Genomic DNA, 5760 nt, shown 5'->3' with positions numbered 1-5760 from the left:
TGCGGAATTGACTGTGCTATTGATACTGGCTTGTACCTGTGGTAGCCAATCTTCCCAACTGTCCATGAGGTCGTTCACCAAGGGTCTGAGAACCTCTAGGACCTTGCGATTTGTTCGCTCAGTCAGACCATTTCCCTGTGGGTGGTATGCAGTGGCAAATGTTTGGTCAATGTTGTACAGGTGTGCTATTTCGCGCATCACCTGGTTTTTAAATTCTGAGCCATTGTCAGATAACATTGTGTGTGGTATGTTGTATCTACAAAAGATATTGTTAACTAGGGCTTTGGCTACAGTCTCTGCTGTTTTGTCTTGGAGTGGTATTAAGATTGTGTATTTAGAGAAATATTCTACTGCTGTGAGTACAAAATTGGAACCTTGATGGCTCGTTGGCATTTTTAGTAGGTCAATGCCAAGTGTTTCCCATGGCTCAGCAGGGAGTGGGATGTCTCTGATGTTGAGTTGTTTTGGGTCAGGGCCTCTGAATTGGTTGCAAGTTATACAAGAATCTATGTGTGTGGTTATATCTCTTTTCATGTTAGGCCAGTAATATGTGTGCCTAGCAGTGTTTAGTGTCTTATCTCTGCCCGAGTGGCCTCCCATTGCACTGTCGTGCAATATGTGTAGGACCTTGGGGACTGGGCTCTGGGGATAACAGTAACCTCTCTTGTGTTAATGGTTCTCCTTATGACTCCGTCGACCAGTTTGAGTTCCTCAATAGGGACAGGTGGTCCGGAGTGTAAGGGGGTTTGTGAAAGGAGATGCTGTTTTATTGGGGACCATATTGGGTCTCTGACAGTTTCATCTCTAAGTTCTTGCATAGGTATGCATGTGGTTTGGGTTAGTGGTGAGATGTGAGATTGTCTGCTCAATGAGTCAGCTACTACGTTAGCTTTCCCAGCCAAGTATGTGATTTTTGGATCAAAGTCCAGTAATGTGGTTTTCCATCTAGCAATTCTGCCGTGTAGGTCTTTTGTGTTGAATAGGTAAACTAGGGGTTGGTGGTCTGTAAAGATGTTTATATTGTATCCTAGAATGAGGTGTTTGAAATGTTTAAGTGCCCAAACTATAGCTAACCCTTCTTTGTGAGTAGTAGAATAGTTACTCTCAGCCTTATTAAGGACTCTACTTGCGTAGGCTATGGGGTGCTCTTTGCCATTGTCACCCTTTTGTTGTAAGACTGCGCCTATACCTTTAGAGGAGGCGTCTGTGTAAAGAAGGAATTCTTTCTTCATGTCAGGGAAAACTAGTACAGGGGCTGTGGTAAGTGCGTGTTTGAGTGTGTCGAAACTTTGTTGTTCTGTTTCTGACCATTGAAATGGTTCGCCTTTCCTTGTGAATTTGGTCAGAGGGGAAGCAATATCAGCAAAGTTTCGTATAAAATGTCTGTAGTATGATGCAAGCCCTATGAAACTTCTAGTTTCATTTGTGTTTCTGGGGATTGGGAAGCTGTTTATGGCATCTATTTTGTCTGTGTTTGTATGGATCCCCTTTGCATCCACTTTATGGCCTAGGAAGGTGAGTTCCTTCATGAGGAATCTACATTTCTTTAATTGAATCTTTAACCCCGTATATTTGAGACGTTTGATGACAATCTCTAAAGTGTTAAGGTGGTCTCTTTCTGTGGGACTATATATAATGAGGTCGTCTAAATAGACGAATAATGAGACTCCTATCATGTCACTGAATATGCGGGTCATCAACCGTTGTTGGGTTGAGGGGGCATTCTTGAGGCCAAAGGGCATACGTTCGAAATGAAAGTGTCCCTTGTCAGTGGAGAATGCAGTTACGGGTTTAGATTCCTCAGATAATTCCACTTGCCAGAAGTCAGACTTAAGGTCGATAGTGGAAAAAACTGTGTTGTTGTTCCCTATTGATTGGAGGACGTCCTGCATGGCAGGTAGTGGGTGGGGGTCAGATTGAGTGAGGTGGTTGACTTTCCTAAAGTCCACCACAAGGTGTAAGGTTCCGTCTTTCTTAGGGACCAAAAAGAGGGGACTGTTCCATGGGGTGTCTGAATGGGAAATTACGCCTTGGTGTATCATCTCTTGTACATTGCTATTGACTTGGGATTTCCTACTGTGAGGAATGCGGTAAGCGGGGGTGTATGAAGGGGGAGTGTTAGGGGGAATTTGGATGTGATGTTTGATAATATCACATTTGCCTAGTGGTTCACCTTCTAAGGCGACAGCTGATCTATTCCTCTGTAGGAGAGCTAATAGCTCGTTATGAATTTCTCCGTCAGCTGATGTTATGATTTGGTCTGGATTGATAGGGGTGAGGGGTTGTGTTGGTCTTACTGGGTTGATGTGTTGAGGGAGTGGTTCCTGGATAGGGGAATTATGGAGGTGGACTGTGCAAATGTTAGTATTCTTCTTGATTTTACGGTGTTGGTCTGAGAGGTTAGTTAACATGGCTAAGGCCGTTCTATTTTCCTGGATTATGTCCCAAGAGTGTTCAATTGAGATGTTGGTAAGTCTAGACGTTTCTGAGTCAATTATGGCGTCCTGATGTCTGATTGCTCCGGGTATGAATAGTGGGACAGTCATGGAATGTCTAGGGGGGATTATGACTGTGTTAGACATCAATGCCTTTGAGGTGACATAAGGGGGTGGTCGGAAGGAATAGCTGTTAGTTGGAATTGGAGTATTTGAGGAAGGGAGACATGAGAGAGGTTGTGTGTCTGAGTCGGGTGTCTCAGTGACAGTTGGCTCATCATTCACATCTGAGAAGGAGATGTTATTTTTGTCTAGGTCTATAATAGTTTTCCATGTCCTCAATGATTTAAATCCTATTATACCGTGTTGATCGAGACTCCATTCGTCAGCTATGTGGAAAGGTGTGAAACCTACTTGTAAGTTGTTGACTTCTATGTTTAAGTCTATGGTGTCGTGTAGAGAAATGGTGCTCCCTTCTATTAGGAGTCCTTTCATATTGGAAAATTGAATTTGGGGTGGGTCATTTAATGCTTCATAGAGAGCTCTTGGGATGATGTTCAGGTTTGTTCCTGTATCAACCATCATGTCAACTGTGAGTTGATCTAAAGTCACTTTTAGAGTGACGTAGTTGTGTTGTGTGTGAGATATTCCTATGGTGGTTTGGTGCGTGAGGCTGGTACACGTTCCCCCAATCGGTGTTGAGTTGTGCGTGTTGTGTGGGAGGGAGCTGTTTGTCGAGGGGTGGTGAATGATTGGTTAGTTCTCTGGTGAGGTTGTGGTTGTGATTTCTGTAGGTAACACTCTTCGTTGGAGTGAGTTGTTGTTTTGTGTAGGCTGCAGTATTTGTTTGGATGTGTTGGTGTAGGTAGGAGTGGAGGTTTAGAGGGGGGTGGAAATTGTTTGTTTTGATTCTGAACTTGACACTGAGCATTCGTATGCGAGGTAGTAGCATGCACTGAGCAAGGGATGGGGTGGTGTTGTACCTGCGGGTATTGTTGTTGCTGTGTTCGACACTGGGCATCGGTGTGGGAAATGGTTCCATAAACTGAGCAAGGGATAGGGTGGCGTGGTGCCTGTGTTTGTATTTGTTGTTTTTGTATGCAGTCCTTAGTGTTGTGACTGGGTGATGAATGGTAGGAGCACCACTTAGAAGGTTGTCCTTTATTGGTGGGAGGGGGCTGCTGTGAGTGAAGGCTATTTAGTCTGGGGAGATAGTGGGGGGTGTCTAAAGATACAATGCAAGCATTGATGATGTCTAAGATATAGGTATAAGCTAGAGGGTTTCTAGTGTTTAGTTCCCTTTTGGAGGCTTCTTTTAGACACTTTGGAGGGAGTTGGGAGAGATAGAAACCTATCTCAAAGAATGTTAGTATGTTTTGTAAGGTCATGACCTGTTGACCAAATTGGTCAGTGTGGATCCAAGGAGAATTATTCTCCAGGTCCTCTCTGACTTCTTTAATTTCATTTGCTACGAAATCCATAATGTTCGTAACGGAATGTGGTTGGATTCTAGTGTTATTGAGGAAAGTGAGAAGGAAGGAGATGTTGTTAGCTTGTTTGTTGTGAAAGACATTAAGAAGGTGGTGTTTATATTCCTGATATGTGATTCCACATGCAACTAAACTGTCTAGCATCCTTGCCTTTGAACGGCAAATGTCAGATGGGTCTATTTTCTGACGGCACAAATTTATTGTATCTGTGTCAGAGTAGTGTTTTTTTTTTTTTTTTTTTTTTTTAGAAAAACAGGTCACATGCTGTCAAGAAGTCATTTATGGATAATCCACTATTTTGGGAAAAGGTTGGGATTTCTGTGAGGGGGGTTATGGTTTGATAGTTGTTAATTATTGTTGGTTGAGGTTGTGGGTAAGGATAATACTGTGGGTTTGGAGGAGGGTTAGGTGGTGGTTGGTGGTATTGTGTGGAGGTGGCTTGACCAGATGGGGTATGGGGAGAAGGAAAGGGGAAGTTTTGGTACTGTGGCTGAATGGGAGGGGGGTTATTGTGTGTTGGGATATGGAGTTTGAACTGATTATGGCTTATAGGAGGTGTAGTTTGCACATTTGGTTGGATGGGAGGAATGGGTGGTTGTAGTTGTGAGGGGTGAAAGGGGTCTATTTGAGAGGGTTGGTTCTGTGGCTGAATGTGAGGGGAGGTATTGTGTGTTGGGATATGGGGTTTGAACTGGTTATGGCTTATAGGAGATGTAGTTTGCATATTTGGCTGGATGGGAGGAATGGGTGGTTGTAATTGTGAGGGGTGAAAGGGGTCTATTTGAGGGGGTTGGTTAAAAAAGGCTAAGATATCATTCTCATAAAGAGGGATTGTAGGGGTACCTGCCGTGGGAGCAGCTTTGTCAGAGAGATGTGAGTGGTCATTTTCTAACTGTTGGGTGGCAATGTCAATCCGTGGATTTATTTGATGAGGGTCTGGATTGTCTTTGTCTATTTTTGAGTTGCTTGATGGGTTTTCCTCTTGAGATTTAGAGAGGATGGTTTCTAGCGCTTTTTTGAATTTGCTTCTCGTACCTGTTGCCATGTTAGTGGTTAACTAGCGAGGCATGTATTACTTAATAGTTAGGTGAGATTGGTGGTCTAGTTTAAAATAGTTAAATTAGAAATATTTGGTATACAGTAGCTAAGGGGTAATATGTTATGCTTAACTAGGGGAGGGGGGTATAGGGTGTCAACGGTTATTAGGTATAATGGGATTACATATGTAAAATCATAAAAATATGTATATACATATAATAATATTAAAATGTGGAAATAATATGATATTATGCTTATAATAGTAAGGAGTTAAATATTGTGCTAATGTGCATATAATATAAGTAACTATATATATATGGTTGGTTAACAGCAGTAATTATGAAAGGTAGGTTACATTGATAAAAATGTTTAAGTAGAAAACAGAATTACTTGTCTGAAGGAATGCATATGCATATGATATTTAGTAATAGTGAAATATAGTAAAGGTTATTGCATATAATAATATATATTGATTTAAAGATAGGCAAATATGTTAAATGTTGAATTATAAACATGTAAGAGCTATTTGTTAAAATATGACAAAAGTATGACAACCAAAAAAGGATGTATATATGCTATATACATACAGGGAAATTTGTAATAATGAAATAATATTAACTGTGGAATATATATGTATATTGGTAATGGACAGATTGAAGAGTATTACTTAATGATAATTTTTGGAGAGAAAAAAATCTAAATGACAATATGCTAATATAAATGCGAGATTACATAGTTGTTATATGGCTAAGGTGTACGTGCGTTGGGCACGTGGGTATCTAAAGGTATGGAGGTTA

The sequence above is a fragment of the Oratosquilla oratoria genome, chromosome 10 (assembly GCF_046742065.1).
Source record: "Oratosquilla oratoria isolate Oo_2021 chromosome 10, ASM4674206v1, whole genome shotgun sequence".
Taxonomy (NCBI): Eukaryota; Metazoa; Arthropoda; class Malacostraca; order Stomatopoda; family Squillidae; genus Oratosquilla; species Oratosquilla oratoria.
This window is presented reverse-complemented; position numbering follows the sequence as displayed.